The 23,000-nt window shown below is 36.5% G+C and overlaps 2 pseudogenes; both read right to left on the reverse strand.

The window, feature by feature from the left end:
- Positions 1–10,547: 10,547 nt before the first annotated feature.
- Positions 10,548–22,094, reverse strand: LOC124973936 (thioredoxin-related transmembrane protein 1-like; annotated as a pseudogene).
- On the reverse strand, positions 18,575–18,729 carry LOC124973952 (uncharacterized; annotated as a pseudogene).
- Positions 22,095–23,000: the final 906 nt, after the last annotated feature.

Raw genomic sequence — 23,000 nt, forward strand, 5'->3', positions numbered from 1 at the left:
TCTAATTACCTACCTATCTATAAACTGAACTTTAATTAATCAATAAGCATTAATGCTGTGAATGTGAAAAATTTAAGAAAGTATACTGCATTAAGCAATCTTACATAAATTTCCTATTAATATTTTGTTCTACAAGTATACTAAAACTTCAATGCTATCCTGTTTCAGTTCCCAGGAAAAAAGAAATCACAATGTGTACAGTTAAAAATTATATTCTTGTTCATTTTTTCTAGTCTCATAAATGTGCTTTCCCTTCACCATCTTATTAAGGTAAATTAGTAACAATAAAACTTACATAATATAAAACATATTAAGTGTACAGTTCAATGAACATTTAAGTATGTGTACATGAACACATTATATTTGTTACAGGGCCAATTGCTAATTAACTTAAGCTCAGAGCATACCATTTTACTGAAGGAAAATTGGACCCATGAGTTTTACTATGTTCACTAATTCTAGACTATTGAGAATCCTAGGCAACTCAGAACTGGGGGGAGCATTAATAAGTAGGGCAAACTATGAGAAGAAATTTCCAGTCATAGACAACTAAACATTTGGTCTGCGTGGCCTTCCTCTTTATACTGGGTCAAAAGACCCTACGCATGACACATTCTGCATGGTTCCAGTAAATATCGCAATTTACAACAGTGGTTTTACACCAAGAATGATACTGTCCCCCAACAATACTGTGCAATGTCTGGTGATATCTGGGGGAGGTTGCATCTTGTTGGGGAGCTGGGCAGTGCTACTAGCAACTACTGAGATACCTTTGAGCATCCAACAATATACAAAAGGTAGTTCATACAATTAAAAATCATCTGCTCAAAATGGGCAAAAAAGTCAAGCTTGGGAAACCATGGTTTAAAGTTAATCTTTGAAGTGAGTCCTGTACAAGTGGAATGCACTGGGACTTCTCTCAAAGTTAGGGGAGTATAAAAAGAACATGGATTTCCTTCTTCGTCCCTGTGAGTGATGGCTTTCTTTGATTATCTTGTGAACAAAGAATCACTCAGAGCTGAGACTGCAACAAGGTAAGGAGACCTGAAGTATTAAAAAACACAGCATCTTAATAAAATCATCTGGGTCCTAAGGATCTCCTTGATTCTGTCCTCAGACTTCTCACTATATGATCAAAAGGTAGAATGAGTGGTTTTTTTTTTTTCCTAAATAACTCATACACTTATAAGGGAAAATACTCAAAACATGTGGCATGCTCCAGAAGAGGTATCATCACATTAAAGATTAGATTAGTTATCTATCAATTATGTCACTAAAGAAAAACAAATTGCCAAAGAATATGCAGAGTGTATACTAAGAACTTATTATGCATCATTAGAATAATGTGAGTATTACAGACCTATCTTTTAGAAATACATTTACAAAAACTATTACTTTATGTTTTTCAATCTATCCAAATTAAGTTATTACAAGGTATAGTCTTTTCTAGTAACTATTTACTGTGGACATCAGTAGAGAAGAGAAAAACTTAAGTAGTTTCACATGAATTAGCTGTCATTTTTAAAAATTTCTAAAAAAATTAATTTTCTTGTAACTTGCTTAAAGATGTACAGTATTATCTCTGCCATTTCTTTTTGCTCATTTCAGAAAATTTCTAAAATTATACCTATTCACTGTTCCAACCTCCACTTTTGAGAACTTACATCCTTCTATGTATACAATGAATAAATCCCACAGTTTATTCCATAGAGGGAAACCTATCAGAGTTACTATTTTTAAAGCATTTATATGTCAACACCTAATTTTATGAGCAGAGACCTATACAGCTTTCTATTGGTAACCATTTTGTCCAAGACAGTATTATTCAAAGAGCAGTCTTCAGCCCAGCAGCAATAACTTCACCTAGAATTTCTCAGAAATGCAAATTCCCAGCCTCATCACAGAGCCTGATTCCAAAACCCAGGGCAGGGACCAGCAATCTGTTGCAAACAAGTTCTCCTGGCAAGTACAATACACATTCAAGTTTGCTCCAATTGGAAGACATCTCTGACTCCAATACCTGTGTTACTAGATAAAGAAATTAATCTATGCAGACTCCCAGAGTACCCTCTCAGTAGATGACTTTGATGGAGAATCTGGCAATTGCCCCCAAAATGATTCAGTCTATATAGTGTGATTCATCATCACTGTTTGATATCTATGGTCAGTTGAACCCTATACATCTACAAATTTTCTGACAGCTTCAGAACTTAGAGGAAAAGTACAGAATAGGAATCAATCAAATTAATAATAAAAAGTATTTCTATATAGTGTTTTTGTATTTGCTAAATCAAATTTTATTTTTTAGTCACAACTTAAGAGTTGGTGAAAGAATTATTTTATATCACTGCAAAAATCTTACATTTATCTTAAATTTATCTCTTAAACAATCTGTGTTTACATTTTTTTTTTCTTCAAGTCAGTAGCCCCTGGAGGACAGAATTATTACTTACCTCATAACTGCCCCTTTCACTATTAACACAACTATCTGGGAAGGATAGGTACACTGTAAATGAAATATTCACTGATTTTATTTCAGGAGTTTTGACCTCAATAAATCTTTTTTTTTTTTTTTTTTTTTACATGTTGTTTCTCTATTTGTACATGGAGGCAAGGCATACCATTTTTGTAATCATACATTTACATAGGGCAATGATGTTTGATTCATTATTTTTTCCCTTCCCCCCACCTCTCCCACCCCTCTTTTCCCTCTATACAGTCCTTCTTTCCTTCATTCTTACCACATTCCTTATCCCTAACCCTATACCTAACCCTAAACCTAATGCTAACACTTCCCACCCCCCAATATATGTCCTCATCCACTTATCAGCGAGATCATTCGTCCTTTAGTTTTTTGACATTGGCTTATCTCACTTAGCATGATATTCTCCAATTTCATCCATTTGCCTGCAAATGCCATAATTTTATCATTCTTCATTGCGGAGTAATATTCCATTGTATATATATGCCACAGTTTCTTTATCCATTCATCAACTGATGGGCATCTAGGTTGGTTCCACAATCTGGTTATGGTGAATTGAGCAGCAATGAACATTGATGTGGCTGTATCTCTGTAGTATGCTGATTTTAAGTCCGTTCAGTATAGGCCAAGGAGTGGGATAGCTGGGTCAAATGGCGTTTCCATTCCAAGCTTTCTGAGGAATCTCCATACTGCTTTCCAGAGTGGCTGCACTAATTTTCAACCCCACCAGCAATGAATGAGTGTTCCTTTTTCACCACATCCTTGCCAACACCTATTGTTGCTTGTGTTCTTCATAATTGCCGTTCTAATTGGGGTGAGATGAAATCTTAGGGTAGTTTTTTTTTTTTTTTTTTTTTATTTACTTATTTTTTTTACGTTTACATAGGGTAATGATGTTTATTATATTTTTCCCCTCCCCCCCACCCCTCCAACCCCTCCCACCCCTCCCACCCCTCTTTTCCCTCTACACAGTCCTTCTTTCCTTCATTCTTACTGCTCTCCTTAGCCTAACTCTAAACCTAACCCTAAACCTAATGCTAGCCCCTCCCACCCCCCATTATATGTCCTCATCCGCTTATCAGCGAGATCATTTGTCCTTTAGTTTTTTGAGATTGGCTTATCTCACTTAGCATGATATTCTCCAATTTCGACCATTTGCCTACAAATGCCATAATTTTATCATTCTTCATTGCGGAGTAATATTCCATTGTATAAATATGCCACAGTTTCTTTATCCATTCATCAACTGAAGGGCATCTAGGTTGGTTCCACAATCTGGCTATGGTGAATTGAGCAGCAATGAACATTGATGTGGCTGTATCTCTGTAGTATGCTGATTTTAAGTCCTTTGGGTATAGGCCAAGGAGTGGGATAGCTGGGTCAAATGGTGTTTCCATTCCAAGCTTTCTGAGGAATCTCCACACTGCTTTCCAGAGTGGTTGCACTAATTTGCAACCCCACCAGCAATGTATGAGTGTTCCTTTTTCACCACATCCTCGCCAACACCTATTGTTGCTTGTATTCTTGATAATCGCCATTCTAATTGGGGTGAGATGAAATCTTAGGGTGGTTTTGATTTGCATTTCCCTTATTACTAGGGATGTTGAACATTTTTTCATATATCTGGTGATTACTTGTACATCTTCTTCTGTGAAGTGTCTGTTCATTTCCTTAGCCCATTTGTTGATTGGATTATTTGTATTCTTCGTGTAGAGTTTTTTGAGTTCTTTATAGATTCTGGAAATTAGCGCTCTATCTGAGGTATGGTTGGCAAAGATATTCTCCCACTCTGTAGGCTCTCTCTTCACATTTCTGATAGTTTCCTTTGCTGAGAGAAAGCTTTTTAGTTTGAATCTATCCCAGTTGTTTATTCTTGCTTTTATTTCTTGTGCTATGGGAGTCCTGTTAAGGAAATCTGATCCTGAGCCAACAAGTTGAAGATTTGGACCTACTTTTTCTTCTATAAGATGCAGGGTCTCTGGTCTGATTCCGAGGTCCTTGATCCATTTTGAGTTGAGTTTTGTGTAGGGTGAGAGATAGGGGTTTAGTTTCATTCTATTGCATATAGTTTTCCAGTTTTCCCAGCACCATTTGTTGAAGAGGCTATCTTTTCTCCATTGCATATTGTTGGAACCTTTGTCTAGTATGAGAAAATTGTATTTATTTGGGTTTGTGTCCATGTCCTCTATTCTGTACCATTGATCTACCTGTCTATTTTGGTACCAATACCATGCCGTTTTTGTTACTATTGCTTTGTAGTAGAGTTGAAGATCTGGTATTGCAATACCCCCTGCTTCGCTCTTGCTACTGAGGATTGCTTTAGCTATTCTAGGTTTTTTATTCTTCCAGATGAATTTCATAATTGCTTGCTCTATTTCTGCGAGGTACATCATTGGGATTTTAATTGGAATTGCATTGAATCTGTATAGAACTTTAGGTAGTATAGCCATTTTGACGATATTAATTCTGCCTATCCAGGAACATGGGAGATCTTTCCATCTTCTAAGGTTTTCTTGAATTTCTTTCTTTAGTGTTCTGTAGTTCTCATTGTAGAGGTCTTTCACCTCTTTTGTGAGATTGATTCCCAAGTATTTTATTTTTTTCGATGCTATTATGAATGGAGTAGTTTTCCTAATTTCTCTTTCTGAAGATTCATCACTTATGTATAAAAATGCATTGGATTTATGAGCATTGATCTTGTAACCTGCTACTTTACTGAATTCACTTATGAGTTCTAAAAGTTTTCTGGTGGAATTTCCAGGTTCCTCTAAATATATAATCATGTCATCAGCGAACAGGGATAGTTTGAGTTCTTCTTTTCCTATTCGTATCCCTTTAATTTCTTTGGTTTGTCTGATTGCTCTGGCTAGAGTCTCAAGGACGATGTTGAATAGAAGCGGTGAAAGAGGGCATCCCTGCCTTGTTCCACTTTTTAGGGGGAACGCTTTCAGTTTTTCACCATTTAGAATGATATTAGCCATGGGCTTAGCGTAGATGGCCTTTATAATGTTTAGGAATGTTCCCATTACCCCAATTTTTTCTAGTGTTTTGAGCATGAAGGGATGCTGTATTTTATCAAATGCTTTTTCTGCATCTATTGAAATAATCATGTGATTCTTAACTTTAAGTCTGTTGATATGGTGAATGACATTTATTGATTTCCGAATGTTGAACCAACCTTGCATCCCTGGGATAAAACCCACTTGATCGTGGTGCACTATCTTTTTAATATATATTTGTATGCGATTTGCTAAAATTTTGTTGAGAATTTTTGCATCGATGTTCATTAAGGATATTGGTCTGAAATTTTCTTTCCTTGATGTGTCTCTGTCTGGTTTAGGTATCAGGGTGATATTGGCTTCATAGAACGAGTTTGGTAGGGTTCCCTCCTCTTCTATTTCATGGAATAGTTTGAGGAGTATTGGAATGAGCTCTTCTTTAAAGGTTTTATAGAACTCGGCTGAGAACCCATCTGGTCCTGGACTTTTCTTTGTTGGTAGGCTTTTGATGACCTCTTCTATTTCATTGCTTGAAATTGGTTTATTTAAGTTGTGTATGTCCTCCTCGTTCAGTTTAGGTAGTTCATATGTCTCTAGAAATTTGTTGATGTCTTCAAGGTTTTCTGTTTTGTTGGAGTATAGATTTTCGAAATAGCTTCTAATTATGTTTTGTATTTCACTCGTGTCTGTTGTGATGTTTCCTTGTTCATTCCGAATTTTAGTAATTTGAGTTTTCTCCCTCTTTCTCTTTGTTAGTGTGGCTAAGGGTTTATCAATTTTATTTATTTTTTCAAAGAACCAACTATTTATTTTATTAATTTTTCCGATTGTTTCTTTTGTTTCGATTTCGTTGATTTCGGCTCTGATTTTAACTATTTCCTGTCTTCTACTACTTTTGGTATTGGTCTGCTCTTCTTTTTCTAGTGCTTTGAGCTGTAGTGTTAACTCGTTTATTTGTTGATTTCTACTTCTTTTTTTGAATGCACCCCATGAAATAAATCTTCCTCTAATTACTGCTTTCATAGTGTCCCAGAGATTTTGATATGATGTGTCTTTGTTCTCGTTTACTTCTAAGAATTTTTTTATTTCCCTCCTGATGTCTTCTGTTATCCATTCATCATATAATAGTGTATTATTTAGTCTCCAGGTATTGGAGAAGTTTCTGTTTTTTATTCTGTCATTTATTTCTAATTTCAATCCATTATGATCTGATAGAGTACAAGGTAGTATCTCTATCTTCTTGTATTTACTAACAGTAGCTTTGTGGCATAAAATATGGTCTATTTTAGAGAAGGATCCATGTGCTGCTGAGAAGAAAGTGTATTCATTCTTTGTTGGATGGTATATTCTATATATGTCCGTTAAGTCTAAATTGCTGATTGTGTTGTTGAGATCTATAGTTTCTTTATTCAATTTTTGTTTGGACGATCTATCCAGTGGTGAGAGAGGTGTGTTAAAATCGCCTAGTATTATTGTGTTGTGGTCTATTTGATTTCTGGAATTGAGAAGGATTTGTTTGACGTACGTGGATGAGCCAATGTTCGGGGCATAGATATTTATGATTGTTATGTCTTGCTGATTTATGCTTCCCTTAAGCAGCATGTAATGTCCTTCTTTATCCCTTCTGACTAGTTTTGGTTTGAAGTCCACATTATCTGAGATGAGGATGGATACTCCAGCTTTTTTGCTGTGTCCTGTGTGCATGGTATGTTTTTCCCCATCCTTTCACCTTTAGTCTATGGGTGTCTCTTTCTATGAGATGTGTCTCTTGCAGGCAGCATATTGTTGGATTTTTCTTTTTAATCCAATCTGCCAGTCTGTGTCTTTTGATTGATGAATTCAGGCCATTAACATTCAGGGTTATTATTGTGATATGATTTGTATTCCCAGTCAATTGACTCATATTTGTTTTTGACATGATTTGGTTTCTCCTTTATTTGGCTATTCCTTTAGGCTAGCGCCTCCTGTTGCTGATTTGCATCGTTGTTTTTCATCTCTTCCTCATGGAATATTTTGCTGAGAATGTTCTGTAATGCTGGCTTTCTTTTTGTAAATTCCTTTAGCTTTTGTTTATCATGGAAGGATCTTATTTCATCGTCAAATTTGAAGGTAAGTTTTGCTGGGTATAAGATTCTTGGTTGGCATCCATTTTCTTTCAGGGCTTGGTATATGTTGTTCCAGGCCCTTCTAGCTTTTAGGGTCTGGATTGAAAAATCTGCTGATATTCTTATTGGTTTCCCTCTGAATGTAATTTGATTCTTTTCTCTCGCGGCCTTTAAAATTCTGTCTTTATTTTGTATGTTAGGTATTTTCATAATAATGTGCCTTGGTGTGGCTCTGTTGTAATTTTGTATGTTTGGAGTTCTATAAGCCTCTTGTACTTGGTTTTCCATTTCGTTCTTCAGATTTGGGAAATTTTCTGTTATTATTTCATTGAATAGATTGTTCATTCCTTTGGTTTGTTTCTCTAAGCCTTCCTCAATCCCAATAATTCTCAAATTTGGCCTTTTCATGATATCCCATAGTTCTTGGAGATTCTGTTCATGATTTCTTACCATCTTCTCTGTTTGTTCCACTTTGTTTTCAAGGTTAAATATTTTGTCTTCAATGTCTGAGGTTCTGTCTTCCAGGTGTTCTATCCTATTGGTTATGCTTTCTATGGAGTTTTTAACTTGGTTTATTGTTTCCTTCATTTCAAGGATTTCAGTTTGGTTTTTTTTCAGTATCACTAACTCTTTATTGAAATGATCTCTTGCTTCCCGTATTTGGTCTTTTAACTGTTGATTGGTGCGATCATTTAATGCCTGCATTTGCTCTTTCATCTCCTCCTTCAATGCCTGCATTTGCTCTTTCATCTCCTCATTAGCTTCCCTGATCGTTTTAATTATGTACATTCTGAACTCCCTTTCTGACATTTCTTCTGCTCTGCTGTCATTGGGTTTTATTGATGTAGTATCTAGGTTTGTTTGGGACATTTTCTTCCCTTGTTTTCTCATAATGGTCAGTTGTCAGTGGGACCCTGAGATATTGCAGTTTTCCACTATTGGCTTATAGTGTCCCAGTAGATTTCCAGTGTATCACCTCCCAGCCTTCAGTAGCCTGATGTCTTGGAGGAATCTGATAAAGCAGCTCATTCGAAGAATACTGCCCCTAGCCCCCTACTGGTTCCACGTTTTGGAACTGGCTCTGTGCGGAAATGCTCTCACTGTGGGCCTGCACCGTGCAGCTGGCCGTGTGGGAAGAGCCCACTGCCGGAGTGTGGAAGACTACCTTGGGAAGACTCAAGCTGCCCTGCCCGGCTCTGCTAAGCCACCTCTATCTGGGCCTGCCACCCGGACTGAGCTTTACCCAGTGGGCAGACTCACCCGTGGCTCCACTTCAGTCCGAGTCTCTCAATGCCTCCCCTTCTTAACTCCTGGGTTCTGGAGCGACCGGGGGTGCAGTCTCCCTCTAGGCCGCCATCTTGGATCGCCCCATGAAGAGAGCCCGCAGCCGGAGTGGGCAGAGCCGCCTGAAGAGGTCTCCGGCTGCCCTGTCCTTATCCCTGAGGCTGATTGCAGATCGAGGCTCTCCGCTGGTTCTTTGCAGGAGTACACTGCACTGCAGCAGCTCCGGGACTCGGAGCGTGCTCTGTTCAGACAGGCTCTCACTAGCGGGCCAGTTCCGTTCCGAGAACCTGGAGAAGCTGGCTGTGTGGGCGGGGCCCACCGCCGGAGTGCGCAGGACTGCCTGTGGATGACTCTAGCTGCCCTGCCCGGCTCCGATAAGCCACCTCTATCTGGGCCTGCCACCCGGGCCGAGCTTTACCCAGTGGGCAGACTCACCGTTGGCTCCACTTCAGTCCGAGTCTCTCAATGCCTCCCCTTCTTAACTCCTGGGTTCTGGAGCGACCGGGGGTGCAGTCTCCCTCTAGGCCGCCATCTTGGATCGCCCCGTGAAGAGAGCCCGCAGCCGGAGTGGGCAGAGCCGCCTGAAGAGGTCTCCGGCTGCCCTGACCTTATCCCTGAGGCTGACTGCAGATCGAGCCTCTCCGCTGGTTCTTTGCAGGAGTACACTGCACTGCAGGGGCTCCGGGACTCGGAGCGTGCTCTGTTCAGACAGGCTCTCACTAGCGGGCCTCAATAAATCTTAAGAAGGGCAGCAAAATATAGGAAATATCATGATTGTCATGTGTTTTTGATTTAGGTTTACACTCTGCTCTGCAATTTCTGTGTGACTTTGGGGAAATCCCTCATCTCTCTAAATCTTAGCTTTCTCAACTAAAAAATGGAAACCATTTCATCTAAGCAGTCAACTGCAAAATTGCTGAAAAGCCAATAGATAAAAGTCCAAGTTCCATAGTAACTGAAAGTATGAGGGTTTCTACCACCAGCACAATTTTCCAAGATAAAAAATACAACATGGGGAAGTACTTGTATTAAAACAGGCAGCAGAAATAAATATTTTGAATTATATAAGTTTATTTTACAGTTCAGTTCAGGTCAATACCAATCCAGATCAGCTACAGGAAATGAATTTCCCCAATATTCTACCAAAAGAATGAAAATTGGCTGGAACAAAGAATAAACTTCAAATATGGCTATCACAGTGAATGACTTTAAGAGTAGAGTATATTCACCTAAAAATTAAAATTTTGAGTCAAGTATACTGAAACAGATTCATGAATAACATGAAGTATGCAAACACACTGACATCAGATCAATGTTATTAAACAGCTACAAGCTAAATGCAATGTTGAAATTCTCTGAGTCAAGAAAATAACAATATTCCAAAATTCACTTGGCTACCATTTTTACATGATGTACACATCTCCCCATTCATTTATACAACTGATAGAGGCCACCACTCCAAACTTAGGAACCAAAGCAGAAGAGGAACCTACCAAGTGTGTAACTGTATTTACAGAAATGAGGGGAATTATGAGTGAATAAAATATAAACACTTCAGTGTTGGGGATTTGGCTCAGTGGTAAAAAGCTTGTTTATTAGCATGTACTAGGCCTCAGATTCACACAGCAAAAAAACAAATAAATCTCCAGAAACAAAAACATTTTAAAATATACTTACTTAAAAGGTATGACTGTAGTTGTGCCTTTTTGAAGGACAAAGGCAATTTGCTACAAATATCATACACTGTAAAAATAAACCAGAATCATTATGTATAATACAACTGATGCAATTTATTATTTTAAAATATTTTTAGTGCTCTAAAAACTAAGTACTCAGAATTCCTAATGACAATCCTGAAAGCAGAGTTGCTAAAGCAAAAATATGTATGATCCCCAAAGGAGTAATCCAAGGTTTTGAATATAATAGTTGTAGCAAGTCTGAAATCAAAAGGCAAAAAATAAATGAAAAATGGTTTCTTTAAAAAAATGATACAGATAGAAAACTTTTAATCCATAACCTTATGTTCACAGACAGCTGAAAGTGTGTTGACATACTACTCATCCTAAAATAAAAAAGATGATTTAAAAACTGAGTAATGTACACAGCATTGTCTATATTTTCTATTTTCTAGTCCATAATTTAACCCAACAATGGATATTATTGCTACCATTAAGAAAAGTTATCACTCACTCATTTCATGACTGTTATAAGGTTTGCTCATAAAATCTAAGTTTCTGAAAGGTTGTCATCACTGGATCATCACATAAATAAAGTACTCTTTCTTTTTACAGTTTTCAATGGGCACTTTTTCTTTTCTTTCCTACCCCTCATACTCAGGATTAAAGGCAGTGTCTTGCATATCCTAGGTAATAAGTACTCTACTGCTGTGCTACATCCCCCATCCCTTTTTCTTTAAAGACAGGGTCTCACTAAATTACCAAGTCTGGTCCCAAATTTGTGATACTACTGTCTTAGCCTCACAAGTAGTTGGGATTACAGGCATGCACCTCTGCTTACAGTTCAAAATTCACTTATAACTTTCATCTGATGATTCCTCAAAATATTGACCAACTACTGACAAACTGGCTATGAACTCTATGAAATCAGTTGGAAATGGCAAGTCTTATTCACCCATAAAATCCTCCAAAAAAAAAAAAACATAGAAGGGAGCCTGCAGAAACAATTTGTAACACTTTTTAATAGGACTCTTGCCAAATAAAATCACTTCTCTCTTGTTAGGGATATAACAAAGTGACAGATTACTTGCCCAGAATGAACAAGGCCCTGGATTTTACCCCTAGCACCTCCAAAACAAAATTTCCTTTCCTATTTTGTTAAACATGGAAAGATCCCCCATGTTCTTGGATAGGCAGAATTAATATTGTCAAAATGGCCATAGTACCAAAAGTGCTATACAGATTCAGTGCAACTCCAATTAAAATCCCAATGATGTACCTTACAGAAATAGAACAAGCAATTATGAAATTCGTCTGGAAGAATAAGAAACCCAGAAGAGCTAAAGCAATCCTTAGCAGAAAGAGTAAAGCAGGGTGTATCACAATACCAGATCTTCAACTCTACTACAAAGCAATAGTAACAAAAATAGCATGGTAATGGTACCAAAATAGACAGGTAGATCAATGGTACAGAATAGAGGACATGGACACAAACTCAAATAAATGCAATTTTCTCATACTACACAAAGGGGTCAAAAATATGCAATGGAGAAAAGATAGCCTATTCAACAAATGATGCTGGGAAAACTGGAAAACCATATGCAACAGAATGAAATTAAAACCCTATCTCTCACCCTGCACAAAAATCAATTCAAAATGTATCAAGGACCTCAGAATCAGACCAGAGACCCTTCATCTTATAGAAGAACAAGTAGGTCCAAATCTTCAACATGTCTGCTTAGAATCAGACATCCTTAACAGGACTTCCATAACACAAGAAATAAAAGCAAGAATCAACAACTGGGATTGATTCAATCTAAAAAGTTTTCTCTCAGCAAAGGAAACTATCAGTAATGTGAAGAGAGAGCCTACAGAGTGGGAGAAAATCTTTGCCACTCATACTTCAGATAGAACACGAATTTCCAGAATATGTAAAGAACTCAAAAAACTGTATAGCAAGAATACAAATAATCCAATCAACAAATAGGCTAAGGAAATGAACAGACACTTCACAGAAGTACAAGCAATCAACAGATATATGAAAAAATGTTCAGCATCTCTAGTAATAAGAGAAATGCAAATCAAAACTACCCTAAGGTTCCATCTCTCCCCAATTAGAATGGTGATTATCAAGAATACAAGGAACAATAGGTGTTGGCTAGGATGTGGGGAAAAAGGTACACTCATACATTGCTGGTGGGGTTGCAAATTAGTGCAGTCACTGTGGAAAGCAGTATGGAGATTCCTCAGAAAGCTTGGAATGGAACCACCATTTGACCCAGCTATCCCACTTCTTGGCCTATACCCAAAGGACTTAAAATCAGCATACTACAGAGATACAGCCACATCGATGATCATAGTAGCTCAATTTACAATACGCAGATTGTGGAACCAAACTAATGTCCTTGAATTGATGAATGCATAAAGAATCTGTGATATATATATATATGGAATATATATTACTCATCCATAAAGAATGATAAAATTATGGCATTTGCAGGCAAATGGATGAATTTGGAGAATATCATGCTAAGTGAGATAAGCCAATCTCAAAAAACCAAAGGACAAATGATCTTGCTGATAATCGGATGAGGTCACATAATGGGGGGTGGGAGGGGTTAGTGTTAGAGTTAGGGTTTGGGTTAGGGAGGGGGCAAGAATGGAGGAAGGTAGGACTGTATAGAGGGAAAAGAGGGTTGGAAGGTGTGGGGGGAAGTGGGAAAATAACAGAATGAATCAAACAACATTACCCTATGTAAATTTATGATTATACAAATGGTATGTCTTTACTCCATGCACAAACAGAGAAACAACATGTATCCCATTTGTTTACAATAAAAAAAGAAAAAAAGTAATGAAAAAAAATTTTTGAAACAGGTTTTGAAAATTGCTTATGGCCTTGCTGGGTTGCTGAGGCATGTTTTGAACTTGTGATCCTCCCACCTCAGTCTTCCAAGTTGCTGGGATTACAGGGGTATATCACCCACCGTGATGGTGAAATATTGTTTTAAGTGCTTTTGTTGTTATTGTGAACTTACCATGAAATAAATGGAAATAAAGATGCTTGGCCTAAAAAACAAATTAAAATTTATAATAGCACAATTTGAAAATTTGCAATGATGTATAAATGATTACATAGGAAATAAATCATAAGTAAAAATAATTATTGTTATGAAATTAAGTGCATGTCATTTAAAGGGGCAGTTAAAACAGCATGCTTCATAAAAAAGGGTTTGTGTGTTTCAAACAATATCACCTTTAGCAAGAATTAGAAGTTGGTGTTCCCAAGGGTTTTTTCATGCAAAGTGAAAAGATGGCTCAATCCAATGAAAAATGATGGGGTGGATGAATCTGCAAAGCTTACACATGTCATGCCCCCTCTACACAGTCTCCCAATAGAAAAGGTACAGCCTGCTGCCTTTAGGATTTCACAGAAACTTACAAGCTACTGCCTTTTTTAACACAAAAAAGGTTAAGATTCACTTAAAATATTACAAAACAAAAATCAGTTACATTTTAAGATCAACATTGAAAACTAGCTTAATCACATTGCCTTTGTTGTTTAGCAGGCCAAGTGTGCACCTGGGTATAGTGGTGCAGGCCTATAATCCCAGCCACTTGGGAGGCCAAGACAGAAGGGACAAAACTTTGAGGCCAGTCTCAGCAACTTAGCAAGTACCAATCTCAAAATGAAAGTAAAATCAGGTGGGTGTGGTGGTGCATGCCTATAATTCCAATGGCTCTGGAGGCTGAGGCAGGAGGAATGTGAGTTCAAAGCCAGGTGCAGCAAAAACAAGGTGTCAAGCAACTCAGTTGGACCCTGTCTCCAAATAAAATACAAAACAGGCCTGCGGATGTGGCTCAGTGGTTGAGTGCCCGCTGAGATCATTTACCAGTACCCCCACAAAATAAAGAAATAAAATAAAATTTGTTGTGGATGTAGCTTAATGGCAGAGAATTCCTGGGCTCAATCTCCAGTATGGCAACAACATCAAAAAGACAAGTAGGAATAGCAATAAGAAACTTAAACTTCTGTGTGGCTTCACTATTGTCTGCACTAATTAAACTGTATCAGGAATACTAGGTTCCATCACTGAACTGGACATGATGGTTCAATGAGAAGTTCTGATATTTAAAGAATAATCTGGAGGCACAAAAGAAAAGGTACACTTCAATTACAAACTACTGCTTAGAGCTGATCATTCTCCCACTCCCAGAATCCAAAGCACTTTTCTCTGATAATTGGTGATACACACCCCATCTCCCAAGGGCAAGTATGGTGAGGAGACTAGAATAAGATGAGAACATGATAACCTCCATGAAACTTACCATTTTCCCAAAAGTCTCTTGAATGAGCACTGAGGCCTTGCACTCCAACTGTGTAGCAGATAATAGGCTTGCCATTTACAACCCTAACTGGTATAAAAAAATACCTGTCTTCTAACTAAATTTAAACTCAGGGATTAATCATACCATTAGATATTGTGCAGACACATTATCCATACAAGTTAGATGGGCAGAATAATCACACATAATTAATCACTGTACATCAAAGAGTTTAAAGGTAATATATGTAGATAATGTTTGAGTCTCTCAAATTACCACATGCCCATTACACTCTTCATTCTTTAGGGACTATAAAGTTTTTAATGACACATATGTTCAACTCTAAACACCTAAAATATTCCTAAAAAGGCACTAAGCTTAATTATACAGAATGGCCTCACATAGCTTAATAAGTATCAAGGTTATGTGTTTGATTTATAAGATCTAACTAAAAATACCAAACACATAATAAATCCAAATATGCCTTAAGTGTCCAAGAAACAAACTGTGCACATGTATTTATTTATATGAAATAAAATATAATTATCTCTTCCAATTAATTGGGAAGTAAATAAAGAAAAATCCCTCACACTTACAGAACAGAACCTGGACCAAACCACGATAAAACAGGTTCAATATTCTTCCACTCTTTTCCACTTATAAAGTTGATGAAGTCCTTCTTAGTCCTTGGACCTGGATACTGTCTAAATTCACCATCCTCACAACAAAAGATCAGAATTAAATATTAATAGCAATGGAAAATAAATTTTGTATTTGTTTTCACTATTTCATCACCTCATTTTAGTTCATCCTAATATTCAAAAGCATTAGCAATGTTGAAGTTGTTGAATTACTACTGATGATATCTCAGCCCCAAACACAATCAAAAGACTTAATATTTTGTTCTCACTCTTCCAAGTATGAAAGTACTATGAAGCAGAGTAAGCAGATAAATCTCAGAAAGTGATGTTTAAGTTTTATGTATAACATACATATTAAAAGTATTACCATATGATAAGTTATTAAAATAATGCCTGAAACAAGAAAATTATTAGCTATTTTAAAACTATGTTTAAAGACTTTTTGGTTTTTTTTGTGGAACTTTCCATCATAGTCATATCACCTCTGCCATTCAGTTTTAAATTACAGAAAGTATCTGGGGCAGTCATTTTCTCCCAGGGACTTCAGTGATTCTATTTACAGTCAACTTTGCACACTTCCTTCCATCCCCTCCACCTTTCCATTCCCTATGAATGGGATTCTGTCAAATAGTCCTAACTGTTCTCCAGTCTTGTGCATCTTCAAGTGCAAAAGCCCCATTGTTCCCTACTACCTACCACAGGGACAGGGGATTCTTTTTCCATTCAGAGAAAAAGACTACAAAGGAGCTCCCATTCAAAAACATAAAGCTTTAAGGAGAAGATGGAATTGAAGTAGTTTTTTGAAGGACAAGTAAGATTGCAACAGGCAAAAATGAAGAGAAAAAAGCAAAGTAAATGCCATGACTAAGAGAAAAAGGGCAGGAAATTCCATATAAATTCAGTGATTTTGAGAATACTGATTACAAACAATTAAGGAACATGTGGGGAAAAGGAATGAGGGAAAAGGGAGGGAGAGAAGCACCTATGGGATACAGAGAAAAGAAATTTAAATAGATAAGAAGGGAGGATGAGTGGATAAAGAAGTAAAACAAAAAGTGGAAAAAATGGAAAAGGAAACAAGATACAGACATACATAAGAAACTGCCAATTTGTTTTTCTGTTGTTTTTCTTTTTGGCAGTATTGGGGAATGAACCCAGGAGTGCTCTACCACTTAGCTACAGCTCTAGCCCATTTTATTTTTATTCTGAGAAAGTGTCTTGCTAAGTTGCAGAGGCTGGCCTCAAACTTGTGATTCTCCTGTCTTAGTCTCCTGAGTAACTGGGATTACAAGCAAGCACAACCAAACTCAACAGAATTGCCACATTGTTTTTGAAATTTTAAATGAGGAGAAATACCTCTTAATATTTAGCTTATGACATAGATGACATCAAGGTACAGCAGGTGAACAGATTTGAGATTTCCTAACTCCATATTAGAATACCAATAAAGTCAAACTAAAAGACCTGATATTACTGACTACACATTTTCTGTTCCTTCTGACTTAACACTACTGTATCACCCACTACTTTCTCCTCAAGGCTTAGTTGTTTTTTGAAAATATCACATTCCTGTTTATGAGAATGTCCATGGAGTGGAATGCTTACCCTTCACTCTTAAAAGTTCTACTTCCAAGATTTCCTTTAAACCCTGTGTTCTCCAGAAACTGCTCCAGCAAACAGCAAGATCTCCCCTTCATCCTATTACCCAAAGGATACATCAGCACTCTGGGTTTGCAACCATTTCCTATATTGAAGAGAATCACACCATTTCACAAGAGCATTACTTTCCAATTAACTATAAATCTCTAACAACAAAGACTACTTCAAGTATCATCCATCTATCTAAAGGAACTTAGGGTACTATAAAAGCAAAATGAGTTCTGTAAAATATTTGCTAGATCAGATTATCTCAGCTCTTCAAACATGATCCGAGAGAGGTCTACTATTCCAATTACACTATGATCCATCCTTCTCCATAACTGAGAATCTTCAAATACTTACTGATAAATAGTAGGAATAGCAGTTATAGTAAACCATACACTCAGTCCTACAAGTGATAAAGAACATACATCTGGTTTTACATGGGACAATCACTAAGTATAAGGTGATTCAAAATTATTTAAAAGCTATTAAGAATATGAAAATTATGCCTAAAATAGTAGAAATTTGTAATAAAAATGCAAATATAAATTATATACTTAAAACAACTTTAGAAAACACATTATTCCATATTAGCTCAATTTAAAAGTTTGTCAAGTTTGATCATTGAAGACATTTTTGTATATATGTAAGCACTTGGTCAATTACACTAATGTATGACTAAAATTACTAGTGATGTGTCAAGGGAAAATACAATATGGTCTTAGGTTTCAAATCAAATCATAACTGACATGCAAGAACAAAGGCAGTTTATATTACTGCTAAACATGGGAAAGACTATGAATCTTTCTTAAGACCAGGTAATAACAATTACAGCTTACATTTCTTATTAACCATGTGTCAAGCACTGATGACTGAGAATTAACCTGTTTTCTTATCTGTAATATGGTATACTACACGTCTTATAAGGTTGTGTGAGGATCAAACCAGAAATAAAAAACTCTTGAGAGTTGCAACAGGTAAATGGTCAACAAAATAGCTCCTATTGTTACCACTTGGGACAGTGCAACCAGAACCCAGTTTTATTGTGACCACCAAGAACAAGACTGAGGCTGGTCAAGACAGAAGCATCAAGGACAAGACCCACACTTGGGCAGGGGACCATGACAAGAGTGCATTTGACACTACCATATTAGGGATTTGTAATTAAGAGCCCACATCCTCAAATCATAGGTATTAAATCTGAAATTAAATTTCAGAGTCAAATCAGAGAATGTGACCTTAACTTTGAAAGAAACATTCCCTTATTCTGAAACTTGGTGAGTTGCAAATAATGACTTGGTCAATGTCTACTTGGACCACAGTGTTCTAAGACTTCTCAAAGACATCTTATATAATAGTCAGGAGACTGGAGCACAAGAACAGATAAGAGAAAGTTATATGGGCAGGAACAGGGAGCAAATGATATCTTCAAGCTCCCTTAGAACAACACAAACAATGAGCTCTATACACAACTAGGGAATCTGCTTTTTGCAGTCATTGCATGCTGAACCCCCATGAGAGAGATGGTAAGTCAAATGAGTTTAACTGATTTTGAACTAATTTAACTAGATGCAGAACACCATGATTTCAAAATGTAAAGAAAGGTTAAGAGCATAAGATGTTTAAAAATAAGATAAAATACAACATAATTGGCAAAGAAACAAAATCATCCAGACTTACAGTACCTGTCTGCTCTGCAACATCTACTTTTGCAACATTAACCTCAAGATCTTCTCCCACTCAGCAAAACTTTCCCATTCTGGTTGATGATTTTGAGAAGCAGGACAGTACAGCGCATAACTAAAATATAGTTTAAGAACAAAAAGCTAAGTGCTCTCATGATTACTAATCTTGGGATAAAGCAAAATTATGAAGAATATTTTTTAAATATTTTAGTTGTAGATGGACACACTACACCTGTATTTATTTTTATGTGGTGCTGAAGATTGAACTGAGTGCCTCACACATGTTAGGCAAGCACTGTAGCACTGACCTACAACCCCAGCCCAAGATTATTTTAAACATATAATTCATTAAGAATATTTACACTAAAAACTGAAAACAAAGTGGTTAATTTTGTGCACATTGAAACAGATCTATGGGTCTAACAATCTGAATATTAAGAAGTATAATTTAAGGTTCATAACCATCCATAATAAAGCAAACCCAAGAGTAATTTTTAAAGACACAAGGGCCTTTTGAAAAACAGCTCTTTAGAAACCCTTGTATTTTTCTACTGCCATGTGGTCACCAGAAAGCTCAAGACATTTTTTAAAGTTTACCATTTTAACAATTTTGTACTACAGAGTCAATTGCAAGGTGTTGAAAAAATAGAAAGTACCCTGAGTTATGGAGAATGAGGAAATCCAAGTTCCAAATTAAGGCAGCTACTACTACTATGCAGCAGGATTGCCACAGGATTGGCAGGCCCAGGAAGAAGGCTATTCATATTAAAGGAAGCTAGAGACCTGCATTTTTATATACAAATATTTAAAAACCAAACCCCCACACATATACTAAAGCAGACTAAATAAAACTCTTGGTCAGTTAGTTCCCAAGACCCTGGGTTTACATATTCAATGACCAACAATAATAGCATTTTAATGGCATTCATAATCATCCAGGTCCTAATTTTTCCCTAGAATTTTGCTTTTCTACTTTACTGTAGATTGTAATTTTCCTCAGTTTATAGAACCAGAACAAATGAAGTCTACACATGTTAAAAAACAAAAATACAATTTCTGTATTCATATTTTCTTGACTTGTTTTAGGGAAAATTTAAAAAACAGGACTGCAGAATAAAGCAAACTAGTATGATACATAACTCAAACTCCTTAATAATAAGTTACATCACAATGAAAATATCTCTATAATAACTTCTGATCAGGAATAGATTAACTGAAAATAATTCACTTATAATTAAACGTACACTGTTAAGAATACTAATTCCTTTTCCTTTAATTCTTTTCTTCTTTTTTTTTTTTTGTATCAGGGATAGGAATTGCTTCAGCCTCCTGAGTGGCTGGGATTAAAGGTGTGTGCCACCCTATCTTGGAATCCTTCTTTATTTCAAATGTATTGTAAAGACTTGTAGAACCTTAAATCTTTAGCCAAGGACAAAGAAGGAAAACACTTCTATCATTTCTGATAGATGCTCTAATTTGGATTTAACTCATTGTCAGTGTATTTTGTTTGTTGTTTTCTCCTTAATACCTCTTCTGATGCTATATTTACTGTTTGACCAAATGAATTTAAAAATATCTTGAATATTTGACTGTATTTTGCATATAAATTTATATGCTCTACTGCTTAACATATTGTTTATAACATTAAATATTTTACAGACCCAAATCTAAAACAAGATTATGATGAAAAAAAAAAAAGAAAGAAAGTAAAAAAAACAAATACTGCCACTGGTTAACTGGTTATATTTCCCCTCCTCCACAGTTTCAAAAACAGATTATATGCATACTAAACATTTTTCCCTATTTTATTTTTGTTATTATGTGTTATGATTCAAATTTTACTGTCTTCTGGGTTCTCCCTTTGGGATGTCGACACCACTTGCTTCCTTAATTGCTAACTTACTTCATACATGATCCAGGAAAATATCTGAGTCTTTTTAAAGAAGCAGTGTTCTAACAATTATTCCATGCTTATTCTGGAGGCCCAAAGAAAGCCAATATACCAATATCTGGCCAGATAAATTAGACATCTGTCTCTCATCTGTATAATGAGATAATAGTAACTATCATTAGGGAATTAAATATAATAATGCAATTAAAAGTTATTGTATTGTGCAGTATACAGACAATATTCAATAATGGTTGTATTGGTTAATATCTGTTACACCACTCTTTTCAGTCATTACTACCAACAACAACTATTTAGCATCTAAAACAAAGGCATTTATTTCCTATAGTAGCAGAAAGAACTTTAAGTTAGAACTAAGACACAAAACACAGGGTTTTGTTCAAACTATTGCAACCTAATGCTCTTAAGAGTTTGTAATAATTAAAGTAATAATTTCTTAATACACTATCACTTAAAAAGGCCAAGGAGTCACAACTCAAGGATTCTCTACATTGCAAATACACAATGGAAAAATGGGAGGGCTGGGGAGATAGCTCAGTCAGTAGAGTGCTTGCCTTGCAAGCACAGGGCTGTGGGTTCCAACCCCAGCACCACAAAAAAAAAAAAAAAAGAAATGGGAGACAAGAATGTGAGTAGGGGTGCACGAATATTTTTAAATAACCCTATTTCAACTTAGTATATGCAACAAAAAGTCCCAAATTCCAACACCACAAATGGAAGTTTCTTAAGAATAAACAAAAAGCTAGAGATTGTGCTCAATATTCTCTTCTGTAAAGTTAGTGAAAATAAGTCTGGATGTCCATCTATAAAGGATGGGAAGTAGTCAGACTCCACCCCCACCCCATGACTCCCAAATCCCAGTCTCAAAGTCCTGAAGAAAAGTTAAGAGAGATTTCAACTGAGCACAAATCCTTCAGCACACCACAGCACTGGAAAAGGAACACTGGAACACAGTGCAAATGAAAAGGAGCTGGGAACCTGGAGGAGTCGGGGAGCCCACTGAGGCACTGGGAGGCAAAGTTTGGGGAAGCTGGGGCCTGCCTGAGAAAGAGGGGATGAGGTCTGGTAAGCAGGTTCTGAGGGGACCAGACCTACATTGCAGGACAAACACCCCACACTCACAATTCTATCATCCTTTCTCCTTCCAGCAATTCCCTCCAGTTCTCCTCCGTGATGACACGCACGTCGCTCCATTGCCAGTGGGGTCACAGAGGACTCAGAAGCAACAGCACCAACACTGTCAGGGAAACCAGGAGACCTCTGAAGGATGCCATGACCGCCTACGCCAGCACTCAGACGCGCTTTAGCCCTGCCTCACTTCCGCTCTGCTCCTCAGTTCTGCTCATGCGCGTGGCAGTTCTGTGAGGCGCAAACGCCCAGGGTAAACTCAGGGCACATGAGCAAACCCTGCTTTCAGCAGGTGCTGGAGGAGGGAAAGAGGCAAGCCATTGGACTTTAGTGCTCATGACAGATACATTTTAGTTTTTAAATCTCAGGGTCTTGCCTATTTGCACACTAAAGACAAAATGCATAGGAATATGAAAGTAAGTTCATTTTATGTTTAAATTGCTAATTGTATTGGAAGAAATGTCTGATGTTAATTTGATAGAATTTCTATTTTTGGGGGGTGCAATTATTTTATTAACAGATCATGGTGATTATAAAATTAGGTATGTTTCAAATTTCAAAATTTTTTCCAAAAATTAAGAAAATTTTAGATGAGAATTGACATTATTTAATTCTAATTTTCATATTGAATCATAATAATTTTTTTTTACTTTGGCACAGTAATTTTTAGTCCTGAGACTCAGTTTGTACAAATTAATCCTAAAGATGAAAAAGTCATATTCTTAGAGGTATTTACTTATGCTAGAAAAAATACATAGTTGTAGCAATAGAAAAACTGTTAAACCACAGTTTATTACTTATGGAATATAATTCAATAATTAATATTTTTAATATGTGAGGGTAAAATTTCCTGAAATATTAAATGACAAAATGAACTCTATTTAGTTTTTTATAACCATTTTTAACAACAAACAATATGAAAAAGTGATATATCAAGAAAAAGTACATTTCTAAAGATAGTAAGATACTATCCCTGTTAAATTAGGATAAAAGAAATTCAGGAATGTGTTTTGCCCATGTGTTTAAATACATTTTTGGTTCCCCAAATTAACTTCAGTAATCTTGTAATAAAAGTACTTTTATTGAATTTGTTCTTAATAAAATACATTTTCATTGTAGTAAAA

This window comes from Sciurus carolinensis, unplaced genomic scaffold, assembly GCF_902686445.1.
Source record: "Sciurus carolinensis unplaced genomic scaffold, mSciCar1.2, whole genome shotgun sequence".
NCBI lineage: Eukaryota > Metazoa > Chordata > Mammalia > Rodentia > Sciuridae > Sciurus > Sciurus carolinensis.